Source organism: Gasterosteus aculeatus, chromosome 21, assembly GCF_964276395.1.
Source record: "Gasterosteus aculeatus chromosome 21, fGasAcu3.hap1.1, whole genome shotgun sequence".
NCBI classification, from domain to species: domain Eukaryota; kingdom Metazoa; phylum Chordata; class Actinopteri; order Perciformes; family Gasterosteidae; genus Gasterosteus; species Gasterosteus aculeatus.
In genome coordinates this window covers 21,271,289-21,290,487 of record NC_135708.1, presented here as the reverse complement: position 1 = coordinate 21,290,487, position 19,199 = coordinate 21,271,289, and the positions used below count along the sequence as shown (strand labels likewise).

Genomic DNA, 19,199 nt, shown 5'->3' with positions numbered 1-19,199 from the left:
CTCATTTTCTTTATTTATAACAGACGGCACATTACACAGGCACGCACGCACGCACGCACATACACACACACACACACACACACACGCGCACACACACACACACACACGCACGCACATACACACACACACACGCGCACACACACACACACACGCACGCACACACACAAACATTAAACACACACACACAGAAAACACACACAATCCCTGAGGACAGTGTTAGCTGTTAGCTCATCAACAGATACGAGACACAATCTGTTTAATCTGCTGCTATGAATTTGTGTCTATATAACAAACACACACACACACACAGACACACACAGACAGACAAACACTCCCTCACTCTATCGGTCCATCTGCTGTCTGACAGGTGCAAAGACAGACAGGTGCAGAGAGAGACAGGTGCAGAGACAGACAGGTACAGAAACAGACAGGTGCAGAGACAGACAGGTACAGAGACAGACAGGTGCAGAGATAGACAGGTGCAGAGAGAGACAGGTGCAGAGATAGACAGGTGCAGAGAGAGACAGACAGGTGCAGAGATAGACAGGTGCAGAGACAGACAGGTGCAGAGATAGACAGGTGCAGAGACAGACAGGTACAGAAACAGACAGGTGCAGAGACAGACAGGTACAGAGACAGACAGGTGCAGAGATAGACAGGTGCAGAGAGAGACAGACAGGTGCAGAGATAGACAGGTGCAGAGACAGACAGGTGCAGAGACAGACAGGTACAGAGACAGACAGACAGGTGCAGAGACAGACAGGTGCAGATATAGACAGGTGCAGAGACAGACAGGTGCAGAGACAGACAGAGACAGACAGACAGGTGCAGAGACAGACAGGTACAGAGACAGACAGACAGGTGAAGAGACAGACAGGTACAGAGACAGACAGACAGGTGCAGAGACAGATAGGTACAGAGACAGACAGGTGCAGAGACAGACAGGTGCAGGAAAGCAGAAAATACAAAAAACACACATTTTACCTCACCAGCACACACTGAGTGTTGACAGGGAACAGAAAACACACCCTGTCGATGTGGGGTGTGTTTTCTGTTCCCGGTGTATGTGTGTGCGTGCATGCACGTGTGTGTGTGTGTGGTAGTAATTAATCATAATATGCCGTTATTGATCCTGTGCCCTCTTTATTCTCCAGTCGCCTAATCAATAAGTACAAGTCCTACGAGTTGGAGCACTGTTAACCCTCCACAGCCCTTTACTCTCGCCTCCACACCATCACAGATACTGTGTATATATATCAATATATATGGACATATATATCTGTACAGGATATAGGGCTGCAATTGACTATTATTTTAATAATAGATTGATTTGTTGATTTTTTTTCGGATAAAAATACAAAAAGGTGTTAATTTCAAAATTCACAGTGCAAAAAATCTAAAGAAACAGGTTGTAATAATAAAAAAAGAAAATGGAATAACACAAGAAACATAGACATCACAAACACACGCTGACATGGCTTAAAGTTACAGGTAGGGCTGGCTCAGCCTGACAGTTAGGGCTGGTTTATGTTCAGGAGACAGGAGAGTAGTGAAAGCAGAAATCAAATCTGAAGCAGTAAGTGTCAGTGAAGTGGTCTCCATTAGAGTCCGCAGAGACAAGATAGCATTTAGCTGATCTGCTGGTGGGCCGGATTAGACCTCTGCTGCTGCCACTTCCCATCCCGCTGTAATCTATTAAGAAGCAGCCAATCCCAGATACACACGGACGCACAAAGACGCAGACACACACAGGCCTTAGTGAGCTGGCACGGCGTGTTGGGTGGAGCTGCACTCGTCTTCTTTTACAAGCTCTTCCTCTTTTCATCACTCTCTCCCAGCCTGCATGATGCTTGTTCCCCCCCCTCTGAAATACGCCGGCTGAATGAAACCATCTGGTACTGATTAGGAAAATCATTCCTCTTTCTTCTTCTATGGTTTATTCTGCAACACCCATTCTTCCTTCCTCCTTCCCTCTCCCCTCCTCTCTGAATCTGAGTTGAACAACTGATCCGGGATCAGCTGAGCAAACGACGTGGTGCTCAAAGCCAATGGTGTCGATAAAGTTTATTCAAGGAACGACAGCAGTATATATATATATATATATATATATATATATATATATAAGATTTTCAGGTTAAATGGAATGTGTAATTGTACCTTATTTTTCGGCCTTTACAAGCACTTTGCATTAACGACCTCCTGCTCCAGATGTAATCAGGTCGTCTCTAAACGTGGTCCATCACTACTGTGGGAGGCACAGTGGCTCTCAGCGGACTTCCTGTTCCATTGTGCCTCCGACACACAGGAAGCTGCACGGAGCCTGTTGTATCAGGAGCTAATAGAATCGTGCAGCTAGTTAGAAAGAGTAGAAGATGGTCTCCCATTAATGGAGCTTTGTGGTGGAATAAGTTGATAAGAGATGATATACGAGGACTTATGTCAAGATATAAAGCCTCTCTCTCTTTCTCACACAGACTCTTATTGTTCAGGACGACCGGCGCCGAGCGAGCAGCAGAATGTTAACGAGCCTAAAGACAAGCTGAGCCCATATCACACAGGTTCACAGGGGAGGAACTACAAACATGTCTGATCCACTGAAGAGCAAGAAGAAGAAACAAGAGGAGACCAGGAATCATGAGGACGAGTTAAAAACAATGACCAGTCAACAAGAGAACTACAGAACCGAAAGATTCTAGAAAACAAAGGAAAACATATATCACTTCAACCACCCATCTCCAAAGCCGCTTATCCTTCATACAAGGTTGCGGCGGGGAGCTGGAGTCCATCCATCCAGTGCTGACATCGGGCGAAACGGGTGCACCCTTGTTTGGACGCCAGAGTAACGCACAACCACACACACACGCACACTCAATTAACCTAAAAGAAACTGATCAAATCATCCAAAACAACTTTTATCAATACACATCTACAAAATATGACTAAAGTACAATGATGATGAAGACACAAAGCAGAGAGTACATCAGCACTACTAATACTACTGATAACACTGCTACCAGTACTAGTAAAAGCGACAGATAGGAGGAAACAAGAAGGTAGAGAAGGAGCAGGAGATGGGCAGTGGGCATAGAAAAGGAGATACCGAAGGAGAGGAGGAAGACACAAGGAGGTAGAGGAGGATATAGAGGAAAATAGGAGAAGAGGACAAAGAAGGATTGAGGGAAGAGGAGTAAAACAGGAAGTAGAAGAAGATGAGAAGGTAGGGGGAGGGGAGGAGGGTATACAGGATGAGTGCTATTGTGCGTCAAGACTTCTTCAGGAAACAGCGTTTTCCTTCCTGTCTTTGTCTTTCCATCTGACACACACTGATCACCCCCCCTGTCCTCCTCCCCACCAGACACACACGTATCTATATATACATACATATACCCACACACAAACAAGCTGTGTGTAACCATCTAATGTGTGTTATTATCAGCTGTGTTCAGCTGTAGTGGTCTCACAGTTAGCTGTTAGCATTCAGTGATGCTAACACGCTGAAAAACTTGACCCGGAGAGTTGCCTGGAAGAGGCTGGACAGACAGTGGATGTGACACACGCAGCTCCCAGTAGCACCTGGGGCGGTGTGTGTGTGTGTGTGTGTGTCTGTGTGTGTGTGAGATTGGAAGTGACAGTGGACACACCCACTCTGACAGATAAAAGTGGCCTGTGGTGTCAGTAGTGGCATTTAGCTGGTACAAAACACACACACACACACACACACACACACACACACACACACACACACAAACGATGACAGTAAGCATGAGACAAGATGGCAGCAAGAAGACATAGAAGTGAACAAGGGGAGGATTCAAGTGAACAAGGGGAGGTGCAAGTGAACAAGGGGGGGTACAAGTGGACAAGGGGAGGTACAAGTGAACAAGGGGAGGTACAAGTGAACAAGGAGAGGTACAAGTGGACAAGGGGAGGTACAAGTGAACAAGGAGAGGTACAAGTGGACAAGGGGAGGTACAAGTGGACAAGGGGAGGTACAAGTGAACAAGGAGAGGTACAAGTGGACAAGGGGAGGTACAAGTGGAGGTACAAGTGAACAAGGGGGGGTACAAGTGAACAAGGGGAGGTACAAGTGGACAAGGGGAGGTACAAGTGAGCAAGGGGAGGTACAAGTGGACAAGGGAAGGTACAAGTGAACAAGGGGGGGTGCAAGTGAACAAGGAAATATCACTTTCTTGTTTCGTGCTCTTCTGAGTTTGTATCCCTATAGTTGAATGCACTTTGGATAAAAGCGTCAGCTAAATGACATGTAATGTAATGGGAGGTACAAGTGAACAAGGGGAGGTACAAGTGAACAAGGGGAGGTACAAGTGAACAAGGGGAGGTACAAGTGGACAAGGGGAGGTACAAGTGAGCAAGGGGAGGTTCAAGTGGACAAGGGGAGGTACAAGTGAACAAGGGGAGGTACAAGTGAACAAGGGGAGGTACAAGTGAGCAAGGGGAGGTACAAGTGGACAAGGGGAGGTACAAGTGAACAAGGGGAGGTACAAGTGGACAAGGGGAGGTGCAAGTGAACAAGGGGAGGTACAAGTGAGCAAGGGGAGGTACAAGTGAACAAGGGGAGGTACAAGTGGACAAGGGGAGGTACAAGTGAGCAAGGGGAGGTTCAAGTGGACAAGGGGAGGTACAAGTGAACAAGGGGAGGTACAAGTGGACAAGGGGAGGTGCAAGTGAACAAGGGGAGGTACAAGTGAGCAAGGGGAGGTACAAGTGAACAATGGGAGGTACAAGTGAGCAAGGGGAGGTACAAGTGAACAAGGGGAGGTACAAGTGGACAAGGGGAGGTATAAGTGAACAAGGGGAGGTACAAGTGAGCAAGGGGAGGTACAAGTGAACAAGGGGAGGTACAAGTGGACAAGGGGAGGTACAAGTGGACAAGGGGAGGTACAATTGAATAAGGAGAGGTACAGGTGGACAAGGGGAGGTACAAATGGACAAGGGGAGGTACAAGTGAATAAGGAGAGGTACAGGTGGACAAGGGGAGGTACAAGTGGACAAGGGGAGGTACAAGTGAACAAGGAGAGGTACAAGTGAATAAGGAGAGGTACAAGTGAATAAGGAGAGGTACAAGTGAACAAGGGGAGGTACAAGTGAACAAGGAGAGGTACAAGTGGACAAGGGGAGGTACAAGTGAATAAGGAGAGGTACAAGTGAACAAGGGGAGGTACAAGTGAACAAGGGGAGGTACAAGTGAACAAGGAGAGGTACAAGTGGACAAGGGGAGGTACAAGTGAATAAGGAGAGGTACAAGTGAACAAGGGGAGGTACAAGTGAACAAGGAGAGGTAAACCTGAACCGGGGGATGTAGAAGTGAACAAACTATCTCTTTACAGAGCGGATGTATTATTCGGTCAGGTCATCATTGTAAATGACAATTGGTTCTCAATTGATTTTACCTGATTAAAAAAAGGTTTAAAAAACACACACTCCTGCTTTACTCTGAAGGACACCAAACTTTATTTGTGTATGTATGTGAAGGTACGGAAAGTATGTGTTGTTGTTTGTGTGTCTGTCTGTAAACTCAGATCTCCAGCAGGTAACAGTAACTGGGCGCTACCAGCGTTAGCACATCCAGCTAACTTGCTGCAGGGCAAAAATGAATAATGCAGCAGTCAATCCAATGCCTCTGGGTATGTGTGCGTGTGTGTCTGTGTGTATGTCAGAAGGCTGTCTACATAGGAGTATTAGAATAATATTCTAATTACCAATAATTACACTGTAACATACACGCTCAGATTACACCCCCTCCCCTGTCCTTAAAGTCTCTCGTCCATCTCCCTCTGGACTGTAACTCCTCGACGAGGAGGATGAGGAGGAGGACGGGGAGGAGGATGAGGAGGAGGACGAGGAGGAGGAGGACGGGGAGGAGGATGAGGAGGACGGGGAGGAGGATGAGGAGGAGCACGGGGAGGAGGATGAGGAGGAGGACGAGGAGGAGGAGGACGGGGAGGAGGATGAGGAGGACGGGGAGGAGGATGAGGAGGAGCACGGGGAGGAGGATGAGGAGGAGGACGGGGAGGAGGATGAGGAGGACGGGGAGGAGGATGAGGAGGACGGGGAGGAGGATGAGGAGGAGCACGGGGAGGAGGAGAAAGGGACCTGCGGGACACAACATGTCTGAAGAAACATTTCCTCTGAAACGACAGTTGAATGACGAGAACTCCCCTCCTTTTAAGAAGTAAGATTCCCGTCACTGGCACCACTGTGATATAACTTCCATTGTGCTCCCATTCAACAGATAAGGTGTGTAAGTCTTTGTGTGTTGGTGTGTGAGTGTGTCTGTGTGTTTGTGTGTGCAAGTGTCGACAGGCGGCGGACGCTTCTGTAATTACGCGTGTCTGCTGTCCGTCTTCGTCAGTCAGACTGTCAACTCATCAACCAGAGGACACCAGCTGTCACTCCGTCTTCATGTCTTGTCCAGAGCCCACTTCTTTAACGGTGGAGTTTTAGATCTGAGTTTACAAGATGCCAGATATACGGAAAGTATAGTGACATGTATATTTTGATGTAATGCTGAGCTTCAACAGGATCCAGCCAATAGGATTACTGTAGTAAAAATCAAAGCAGTGTTTTAGTTATTCCAATTTAAAGTTAGTTCTAAAGTGAGTCAAATACTGCCCAAAAAAAAGCTTTCAGAGGGTCAGTTTGTCTCAGACTCACTGATTACTGATCACAATGTATTGTATAAACAGGTTAAACACAGACTATATGTCCACAGCGTCCCACAGGCCTCGCTGTGGTTATCCGTTACCGTAGTTACCGGAGAGACAAGACAGGTTTGTGATTAAGCGGAATTCAAATTTAAAAAAAAAGAAAAAAGTATTTTTTAGGATCACACACACACACACACACACACACACGGTGTGGAGGGTTGATAAGAAGCGAGATTAGGACGTATAATAAACCATGATCATGTCAGATTAAACTGTCCGTGTTCCAGATAAGAAGTAAGGAAATCAAAAGAAGAAAGATACATATTTATAATCTGTATGACACAAGGGGATTGTGGGATTGTCGCTGATGCATGCTGGGTACTTTTTTCCACAACTGCAAGATTAATGATGCCAGTGTTTGTCTGGTAATAAGTAATAAAGTACAAAACGTAAAGTGACAAGGATGACTTGAATGGGAGACAACAACAACAACAACAACAAACAGCAAACGTGATGTGATTACTGACAGATGAAAGTGTACAAAGGGAAAGTAAAGCAAAAGACAGAGAGAGAGAGACATTTAGAGGACTCTTTCTGTCCTGCTGAGTCACCACAAATCAGTGTGTGTGTGTGTGTTTGTCGGTTTGTTTGGTTTTTGTGTGCGTGTTGCACTGATCAATACAACACAGCAGCAGATTGTCTGGTTCTCAGGTGTCAAGTTTTCCTGAAGCACCTTAAATCGTATTCTACTTCTTTTATCATCTAACTCAATGAGCTGTTACAAACGACTGTTAGTGATAGTATTGCATTATTTCTTGAATATTTATATAGAAATCAACAAAGTATACAGAGACTTTTCACCGGAGCTTTTACCTGACAAACAGTTTGTCAGGTTGTTCAGCCTGAGTTTCGTGGTTCTTTACATGGACCAGACTCCAAAGAGAATTCATTTTGTTACAGTATATCGATTCAATCTTAAAATGTATTAGATATATTTATTAGAGCATTCTTCAGTTCATTGTCTGATATCAGATTGTTTCAGACAATGAAGTCAACAACGATACGGCGAGGACGAAATCACACAGAAGTCTGCATCATCGGCCTCCTCCCCCCGGTACGCAGAAGGTCATGTCTCTCCTCCAGCAGAAGGGGGGGGTCAATCAGCCTGGCAGAGGCTGAAAAGGTCTTCTCCCACAGGACGCACGGACAACATTTCTTGCGTCGGGGGCTTCAACGGAAGTGAGTGTTCGCACCGAAACACGGTCACACAAGCCCGAGTCACAACGGACCAGATGATGGGGTTGTTGGTTCGAACCCCAGCTTTGTGTCCCCGGGTCTTTGGGCACCTCACAACGTCCCACCAGATACAACTAACGCTAACAGAAGGAACGTCTCACCATATTGAAGCCACACTAACAGACGTGTTCCTGACTCCTGAATTAACTGTTATTTCTGTTCAGTTTTCTAAAAATAGAAAATATTTCATTTGGAACCAATAACAGCTGAACCGTCGCTGCTCATCAATATGTGAGTGTTACTGAAACACTTCCTGTTCACACACACACACACGTCCTGTTTCTTGCCTGAAGCTTCCTCATGGCGGTCGACCACTAATGCTAAGCTGCTGTGGGCCTGGCCTGGGGGCCACTCAGACCCCCCATCAGCCTTTACATTTACCTGTCTGTCTCTCTGCAGCCTGTCTCCCTGTGGAAGGTATGTATCCAAGTTAAACTCCTCTAGAGGAGCCTTTTAAGGAGTCAAATCAGGATTCTTTACCTTGTGCTCTCGTAGGCCGATTTGCCCCATTAAACGTCTTTTTTGAATTGTCTGATGCCATCTGACTGAACCCACACACAAATGATCGACTGTTTACTGCGTAAAAGGCTCAAGAGTCAGGATTGGCTGCAAAATTTGACCCCTGGCGCCCTAACGTCATTCCAAAGCAACCAGAATCTAGAGTCATGCGAGATGGCGGGTGGTCGTATTGCAGTGCAGAGACGGCAGAATCATTTCATACTTTTGTTCAAAAACGGTAATAATTCATACACTTTGATGACGGTAGTTTTTGTACTCTCAATTCGGCAAGAAAGAGAAATGTCAGTGGAGATGTCACTGGATTCAGCTCGATCTCGGCGATCTTTGAGCTTTAAGCTTCGGAGGATTGTTCAACTTTTCTGGACAAATTTGCACAGGATATTTGATCTTATCTCATTTATTTCATGTATTGCTTCTCCCTGCGTGTCTTTGTGTCGAGATGATGTGAAAGCTTTGATGCACTAATGTGGGACTGGTTCACTTCTTATTTCCAAAGTGGAGAGAAAGATCTGGGCGGGATGAACGCTTCCCTCTTTAGCCTCTCTTAACCTCCACTAATCCCAGAGGTGAGTCTTGGTTTCCCGCGGTTACGCTCTGACATACATACAGCCAATCATTAATCAGAGTCTGGTGGCATATTAAGAGCCTGGAGCCGCCCCGGGACACGAACACACACACACACACTCTGTGACCCAGAAACCAGCCGTCAGTACAAAGACGTGAAAGCAGGAGGCCGACGCATAGTGAGCGCGCTGGTGTGTACACGCGACAGTGAACACACCGCGGACAGTTAATGTGATCTGCACCTGAAGCAGACGAGGGCTTCGTGAAGAACGTCTCCATGCACCTCGGTTCTGTGACTCTGTCCCACATGTTTCCGATTCAGTAACATCTGGTCTTATTTCATTACTGGACTTATGAAGTGAAACTTTACGTTGGGAGCCGACTCAAAACAGCGGATCTCAGCTGATGTTTGTTTTTCAAGCTGTGAACGGCTGAAGGATTCATATTTAATCACACACACATACAGATATTAGCTGCGTATGAATATTTACTGTAGTAATATGGGTTAAATAGCAGCTGCTGGGCCTGAGTCCCAGTAGGCTGTACTGGGTAGTGTGTGTTGGCTGGCAGCACTTTTGCTGATAATTATCATAATGATTATAATAAAAAGAAAAGCATTAAAATCTTAATGAAATATTTATACTTCCTTCATTTATTTTCTTTTTAATTTCACCGTCGGCACTGAAGAGAGAGACAGACAAACTCTTTGAAGATAAAGATGAAGGTAAAAATAAGATAATGGATTCGTAAAGTTAAAGGTAGAGATGGAGACAAAGATAAGATGCGGATTAAGATGAAGATAAAAGGTAAAGATAAAGATAATAACAGACATGATGGAGATGTTTGCTCTGGTCTTCATCAGCATCATCATGAAGAACAAACGTGTGTGTGTGTGTGTGTGTTTGTGTGGCAGCGGCAGGAGGCATTTTAACACAGATTATACTGATAACACACACGCACTCAAACACACACTAATCCCTGTCTCACTACTCCACTCTTTCTTGAAGTCATCACACACACACACACACACACACAGACAGAACGAAATCTTTAAAGAATAATCCTATGAATATGATCAGGGATTTGGACCACAACTCTAATCAGAATGACATCTCTGGACAGGGATTAACAGACATAAACACACACTGACACACTGGTACACACACACTTTCACTCACACAGACACACACAGCAGCGTGTTGCCGTCTTTTGGAGACATGCTGACTTTTTATAATCTGATGTTGGAGAAATAATAATAATTTATTATAATAATAATAAAGGGAGAAAAGGAAAAAATACAACGTGCTGCCGGCTGTCAGCGGGACGCTCCGTTACCATGACAACAGTTACTTGAAGGCGAGCCCCCCAAACCGACCGGCGCCTAAATTGTTTAGTGATCCATTGACCTAACTTATAAAACTGTTCTTTATTTAAACCTTTCAGAAAGTGAATGAAAGGACTATTTGATGACCAAAATAGATCAATTTTCTGACAAATCGATTAATGGTCGCTATGAATACAAGTATATAAAATAGAGTATATATATATATATGTCCTACTCTATTATATATATATATATATATATATATAGGTCTACATCATAAGCATAAACACAGAAGGAAAATATCAGTGTTGTGGTATTTATATACAAAACTACACAGACAATAAAGTCTATAAGTATAATGTGGATATTTGTTCTTTCATGGGTCTCGTAATCATTCTTTTCTTTTCAATATGTTTTGTTAGTTTATTCTGTCGCCAGCGTGTAGATGTACATCTCACGTCTCTTACTCAAAGAAGCTTGTTTTGGCAGTTTATGTCTCCTAACCTCTACATTATGTCCTCCAAAATAGGCCTGATTGGGTTTTATTGTTCTCACCTGAATGTTGAATAATTAAGTGTCTATTATGATATGTTGCTTTTACTTTTATTAAAGGTATAAATGCAGATGTAAGAGCACTGGATTTTATTTCTATGATTTCGACAGTGGGATCAGTTTCCGCGCTTTATCCTACAAGGAGAATGAGATTTGAATGAATCGTGTGACCTCGAGCAGCTGAAGAATTAGAGAGTAAACAGTGAGAGCGTCCCGTGGGGAGTTCAGGGACCGGGGGACATGCGCTTCTCTTGACACCAGCCTCCCTGTGTGTGCTGCCAGGGACACAAATCCTCCTCCTCGGCTTCTATCTCATCTCACTTGTTAAACAAAAGGAGCCTTAATCCGGCCGCTTTAATCCCCGCTGGGTTCGCAGACGCTGCGTCTGAAGGCGGCACGTTAATCCCAGAGGCCCTCGGCCGCCGGCGATCCTTTCGCTAACGGCGCTAATCCGACCCAGAACATGGAGAGGAAGTCCTGCTTTATTAAGAAGAGCGCTGGAACTTTGCTGCTTCTGTTGCTCCAGATAATTCAGATCAGATGTGGATTTGTGAGAAGATTAAAGCCAACGAAGATTTCATGCATTTTTTAAATTACCGAAATACAAACATGAAGCATGAAAGCGAAAGTGGGAGGTGAGACAGAACCGAGGGATCCGAGAGGGTGGATGGAGATTAAGGTGACACAATTTAAATTACCCATCACCCATATTATTAGTTGGTTTATTGGAAAATAATCCAAATCCAAATCTATTAATATTTGTAGATTTATATAGATATTCCTATAGATATATATAGATATAAGTTATACATAGTATTGTAAACAATTCATATACATGTATAATTAGATATTAATTGCATATTTATGATATTAAATGATTATAACAGTGTATCAAAAGAAAGAGAATCATCCTAACTTTCAAATGTATATATTAAAATAGTTTAATGGACAACCGAATTTGTGAACTTTCATCACAAACACACACACACACACACACACACACACACACACACACACCGGGAGCAGACAGGTTCAATGTGACCACACACTGCTGAGAACACTATTAAAGGTTACTGTGTGTGTGTGTATGTTCTTGTGTAGCCTTAGTAGGCTTAAGAAGTAATGTCATATGATCACTTTCACACACACAGACACACAGACAGACACACACACACACACACACACACACACACACACAGTGTTCTGATGTGTTTTAAAACTTTGATAGAGGACATTTTTCTAAAGGCAGTAGTGGAAACCAGTCGGTCGTCATGGTTACCAGCTTGTGTGAGGTCATAGTGTCGTTTAGAATCAGGCTTATTTATTTTGTCTGGTTGATGAAGAGCAAATAGCAGAGTCCATCATTGTTAAACATGTGTTGTTAGACCTGTATGATATTGATCACTTTTATCATATTTATCACATTCATCATTGTTATTATTAAATGTTCTAAACTCGTATGAGACGAAAAAAAGCAGAAACAAGAGTTGATCGAGAGGAGAAATATAGGTAGTCTCAGAGGTAATAATAAACCCACTGATGGACCCTCAACACACCAATATACACTACACTTACACACTGCTACACAAACACTTGACTTCACTGTGTGTGTTTAATCTGTGAGCTTCATCAGAACCCTGACAAGACAAAACAAAGAGCTGACTCACACACACACACACACACACACACACACACTGTATCACACAACCACACAGAGGGGAAAAAGGTAAAGCCCTGAATCAGGACACACCAGGTCATCAGGGAATGTGTGTGTGTGTGTGTGTGTGTGTGTTACAGTGGGTTTGTGCTGCTGAGTTAACATTAGTGCACCAATTAAACACCCATCTCCATCTGTGCCCAGTTTTAAGGTTCTGCAACATTCTAATGCATTGAAGCACCACACGATTACAAAGGGATCCAAAGTTGCTCTAAAGAGGGTCAAAGTCACTACAGACTCAAAGGCACTACACTACGAAAAGACTCAATGTCACTACAAAAAGACTCAATGTCACTACAAAAAGACTCAGTCACTACGAAAAGACTCAATGTCACTACAAAAAGACTTAATGTCACTACAAAAAGACTCAGTCACTACGAAAAGACTCAATGTCACTACAAAAAGACTCAGTCACTACAAAAAGACTCAGTCACTACGAAAAGACTCAATGTCACTACAAAAAGACTCAATGTCACCACAAAAAGACTCAGTCGCTACAAAAAGACTCAATGTCACTACAAAAAGACTCATTCACTACAAAAAGACTCAGTCACTACGAAAAGACTCAATGTCACTACAAAAAGACTCAGTCACTACAAAAAGACTCAGTCACTACGAAAAGACTCAATGTCACTACAAAAAGACTCAATGTCACTACAAAAAGACTCAGTCACTACGAAAAGACTCAATGTCACTACAAAAAGACTCAGTCACTACAAAAAGACTCAGTCACTACGAAAAGACTCAATGTCACTACAAAAAGACTCAATGTCACCACAAAAAGACTCAGTCGCTACAAAAAGACTCAATGTCACTACAAAAAGACTCATTCACTACAAAAAGACTCAGTCACTACGAAAAGACTCAATGTCACTACAAAAAGACTCAGTCACTACAAAAAGACTCAATGTCACTACAAAAAGACTCAATGTCACCACAAAAAGATTCAATGTCACCACAGAAAGACTCAGTCACCACAAAAAGACTCAATGTCACTACAAAAAGACTCAGTCACTACAAAAAGACTCAATGTCACTACAAAAAGACTCAGTAACTATAAAAAGACTCAATGTCACTACAAAAAGACTCAGTCAATACAAAAAGACTCAGTAACTACAAAAAGACTCAATGTCACTACATAAAAGACTCAGTCGCTACAAAAAGACTCAATGTCACCACAAAAAGACTCAATGTCACTACAAAAAGACTCAGTCACTACAAAAAGACTCAGTAACTACAAAAAGACTCAATGTCACTACAAAAATACTCAGTCGCTACAAAAAGACTCAATGTCACTACAAAGACTCAGTCACTACAAAAAGACTCAGTCACTACAAAAAGACTCAATGTCACTACAAAAAACAATGTCACTACAAAAAACAATGTCACTACAAAAAACTCAATGTCACTACAAAAAGACTCAATGTCACTACAAAAAGACTCAATGTCACTACAAAAAGACTTAATGTCACTACAAAAGACTCAGTCGCTACAATAAGACTCAATGTCACTACAAAAAGACTCAGTCACTACAAAAAGACTCAATGTCACCACAAAAAGACTCAATGTCACTACAAAAGACTCAATGTCACTACAAAAAGACTCAGTAACTACAAAAAGACTCAGTCACTACAAAAAGACTCAGTAACTACAAAAAGACTCAATGTCACTACAAAAATACTCAGTCGCTACAAAAAGACTCAATGTCACTACAAAGACTCAGTCACTACAAAAAGACTCAGTCACTACAAAAAGACTCAATGTCACTACAAAAAACAATGTCACTACAAAAAGACTCAATGTCACTAAAAAAAACAATGTCACTACAAAAAGACTCAATGTCACTACAAAAAACTCAATGTCACTACAAAAAAACTCAATGTCACTACAAAAATACTCAGTCGCTACAAAAAGACTCAATGTCACTACAAAGACTCAGTCACTACAAAAAGACTCAGTCACTACAAAAAGACTCAATGTCACTACAAAAAACAATGTCACTACAAAAAGACTCAATGTCACTACAAAAAACAATGTCACTACAAAAAGACTCAATGTCACTACAAAAAACTCAATGTCACTACAAAAAAACTCAATGTCACTACAAAAAGACTCAATGTCACTACAAAAAGACTCAATGTCACCACAAAAAACTCAGTCACTACAAAAAGACTCAATGTCACTACAAAAAGACTCAGTCACTACAAAAAGACTCAATGTCACCACAAAAAGACTCAATGTCACTACAAAAAGACTCAGTCACTACAAAAAGACTCAGTCACTACAAAAAGACTCAATGTCACTACAAAAATACTCAGTCGCTACAAAAAGACACAATGACACTACAAAGACTCAGTCACTACAAAAAGACTCAATGTCACTACAAAAGACTCAATGTCACTACAAAAAGACTCAATGTCACTACAAAAAGACTCAATGTCGCCACAAAAAGACTCAATGTCACTACAAAAAGACTCAATGTCACTACAAAAGACTCAGTCGCTACAAAAAGACTCAATGTCACCACAAAAAGACTCAATGTCACTACAAAAAGACTCAATGTCACTACAAAAAGACTCAATGTCACCACAAAAAGACTCAGTCGCTACAAAAAGACTCAGTCACTACAGACTCTGTTACAAAGAGACTCACGTACCACGGAATTCATAATTAGGCACCTTACGCAACCTCTCCCGTCTTTTTATGGGAAACTTCCACTTTCCCCTTGACCCTCATGTGAATGCATATGTATGACACAGAAAAGGGCAATTTGCCATTTTCAGTCTGCGACAGGCCATCTCTGCTCTCACGTCTCATGTTTGCGCCTCGCCATCTTTTTACGCGCACGTTTACAAAACAAATACGCCAGAAGTGTGTGCTAAAGCGTTAGTACATGGGACCCTCAATATCAACTTAAAGAGACTCCAAGTAGGGCTGCAACTAACAATTCTAACAACTAAAATCGACTATTTTTTAGATTAGTCGACTAATCTTGTGATTATTTACGACAGTGTAGAAGCGTGGAAACAAACAAGAGGCAATAATTCCTTTTGGCTACAAAGTGTGGATTTCTATCCAACAACATCTTCCTGCTGCCTTTTTTATGTCACCATGGTTACGCCCCCTATCTCTTGAAGGGTAGGGCTCTTAAAGTGACGAGCATGTTGAGGATGCTCTCTGTCCAGACTCCTTCCGTCTGAGGGTGCACGAGCCTCTGAAGGACAAACTTGTGCACGTGTAACCACTGTGAGGTGTCTTCTTGCTGAAATGATGCTCTGGAGCTTATCAGCTTGTACCACAGGTTGATTCCCTGTTAAATAACAAAAGACTGTGGTTCATGTGCCTCATGTTAATCCCCAATTCTGCAGTGAGGATAAAATAAAATACAATGATCGTATAGTGGTATAATAATCCAACTATTAACTAAAACTAAAATATAACAGAAACTAACCCAAACTGTATAAGAAATACAAAATAACATATAACCCCAAATATATACAAATGAACTACTAACATGGAAAAATAATAAAGCTAGGTCCATGTAGTTACCACTTTTTAACAGCAGGTGGCAGCCATTTCAGCAGCAGCAAAAATGTTCCTCTTTAGGAACATGTGGACCAGCAGCACATCTTCACATTGAAAAGGTTCCCTGTAAGGTACATATGGACCAGCAGCACATCTTCACATTGAAAAGGTTCCCTGTAAGGTACATATGGACCAGCAGAACTGTTCACATTGAAAAGGTTCCCTGTTAGGTACATATGGACCAGCAGAACTCTTCACATTGAAAAGGTTCCCTGTAAGGTACATATGGACCAGCAGAACTCTTCACATTGAAAAGGTTCCCTGTAAGGTACATATGGACCAGCAGAACTCTTCACATTGAAAAGGTTCCCTGTAAGGTACATATGGACCAGCAGAACTCTTCACATTGAAAAGGTTCCCTGTTAGGTACATATGGACCAGCAGAACTCTTCACATTGAAAAGGTTCCCTGTAAGGTACATATGGACCAGCAGAACTCTTCACATTGAAAAGGTTCCCTGTAAGGTACATATGGACCAGCAGAACTCTTCACATTCCTCATGGTCTGGTCCTCAACATGAGGACCAACGGAACGTATGCGCTGCACTGAGCCGGATCAATGCACCCCAGGCTGTTGGGCCTGATGGGATCCCCAGGCGCAGTGGACTGCGGTCCTGACTGACATCTTTAACCTGTCACTGGCTCAGGCAGCCGTCCCACCTGCTTTAAAACCACCTCCGTCGTGCCGGTGGCAAAACACTCCAAAGCAACGAGCCTCAATGACTTCCACCCTTTTGCACTCACCCCCACCATCATGAAGTGCCTCGAGAAGCTGGTCCTGGCTCACCTCAAATCCTGTTTGCCACCCACACTGGACCCCCTACAGTTCGCCATCTCCACGGCACTTCACTCCTTTCTCACCTGGACAATGACACATATGTGAGAATGCTGTTCATAGACTTCAGTTCAGCATTCAACACCATCATCACCTCCAAACTCAGGGATCTGGACATCAACTCCTCCCTCAGTATCCGGATACTGGACTTCCTAACCAACAGACCCCAATCTGTCAGGTTAAAGAACCACACCTCCTCAACCCTCATCCTGAACACCGTGTCCCACAGGGCTGCTGAGCCCCCTCCTCTACTCCCTCTTCACCTACACCTGCACACCTGTACATAGTTGCTGCGTTCAGACCAAATGCGAAGCAAATTTTCGCCACACTTTACTCGCACGAGTTGACTCGCCCGACTAAATGTAGTTATTTCGCTTCATTCGCCTGAGAGGACGCCTGAAGGGGGCGTGGCTTATCTCCATGACTTGTCTCTGTAAAGACAGTTATAATAATTTCCGCTATCCAGCACAGAAATAATGAACCACTATTTCTGCTCTTTAATTGTTGCGTGAATTTCACAAACGTCAGAACCACAAATGGTGTTTGGGTTCAAGGCACCATCCGTTGCAGCACACAGCTTGGCGCACTTCCAGGCGTCTTATGTCCGTCTTATTGCAATTTTCCGACCATTTTATGCCACTGATAACATAATGGCAACATAATAGCATAGTAATACAAGTATGCTTTTTTAAAGAACAAAGAACGTTTTATTCTTTCAGAATAGTTAGACGTTGGAATCGAGTGAATATAACCCCAAAAATAATAAGTGCAAGGGACACAGAGCGGGCCAAGCATCAGGGCTTGGTGCGATGCGGTCGGGTTCAGGTGCAGTAGCCGGGGCGGTTTGACCGGCGGCAGGGTGACGCGCTCCGTGGCTGCAGGGAGAGACGGAGCGGCCCGGGAGGACCTAAAAACTAGGAACTAACTTCCGGCAAGGAAGCGGCCCAGGGACGTCGCCCTGCGTTCCTCCCGGCCAAAGAGGCGAAGGAGCAGTCCTGAGGTTCCTCAGGTTGGGTTGGGTTACGCTGCATAAGCCCTGCCTCCGCTTCCGACAAGGAAAACGGACAGAGGCAACTTAAATGGCGCGGAAAGCTTACATCCAGGACATGGTCAAACCCTACATCCCAACCCGCACTCTCCGCTCTGCATCTGCAAAACTACTCGTCCCTCCCTCACTGAGAGCAAAACACTCGACTAGGTCTCCACTCTTCGCTGTCCTTGCGCCGAAATGGTGGAACGAGACTCTACCTCGACTAAAGACTAACAAATTGTAGCACTTAAATTGTACTTGTAACGTCACTCATCTATAGCAAATTGTGAATTGGCTTATTTGAGGAAATTGCACTTTCTTGTTTCTTGTTCTCCTGAGTTTGTACCCTATGGTTGAATGCACTTATTGTAAGTCGCTTTGGATAAAAGCGTCCGCTAAATGACATGTAATGTAATGTAATGTAAATGTTGGTCATGTTCATTTATATGTAAAATGAATATCGCAACACCAAAAAGGATTGCACTCGATTCCAGATAGCGTGCGATAAGTCCATTTATGGCACGCGACAGGCCGTTCATAAGTGTATTCACGCTTTTGGCAGCAGGGCGGCGGTGATGACGAGCGGAGCAGCTCAACGCGTCCTTCGCGCTGCCTGTTGAAAATGTGCTTCCTCCACAGCCAGTCGCGTCTGTGCATTGACATTTCATGGAATCTACTCGCGCAAATAATGCGCTTTGCTTTTGGTGTGAACGCAGCATAACAACATTGTCAAGTTTGCAGACGACACACGCCGATTGCCATATTTGGACAATTATGCTCTATTTGCATAACTATACCCCATTGCACTACCATGTGATTCATGTTTACAACCTTGCTGCTTAATGTATATTTTACACTGTACATATTCTCTTATTTATATATACCACATAGATATACTGTGCACTTTATCTGCTCTCTTTCTGGTTAGATGCTAAACTGCATTTCGTTGTCGCAGTACCTGTACTGTGTGCAATGACAATAAAGTTCAATCTAAAGCCTTCACACTGAAAAGGTTCCTCTTTAGGAACGTGTGGAGCAGCAGAACTCTACACATTCATAAGGTTCCTCTTTAGGAATTGAAATGGTTGCTTAATTAAAGTGAAATCGGCA

At 43.4% G+C, this 19,199-nt stretch overlaps 1 protein-coding gene across 9 annotated transcripts in view; it reads right to left on the bottom strand.

The window, feature by feature from the left end:
- Nucleotides 1-19,199, bottom strand: part of LOC120811590 (receptor-type tyrosine-protein phosphatase mu) — a 103,132-nt gene that overhangs the window by 81,935 nt on the left and 1,998 nt on the right. The window contains exon 2 of one of the 9 annotated variants that reach the window (XM_078096528.1): nucleotides 17,012-17,085. The exons of the other annotated variants lie outside the window; for them this stretch is intronic. The gene's annotated coding sequence lies outside the window, so the exon portion shown is untranslated. The remainder of the gene's footprint in view (nucleotides 1-17,011; nucleotides 17,086-19,199) is intronic. 9 annotated transcript variants of the gene reach the window in all.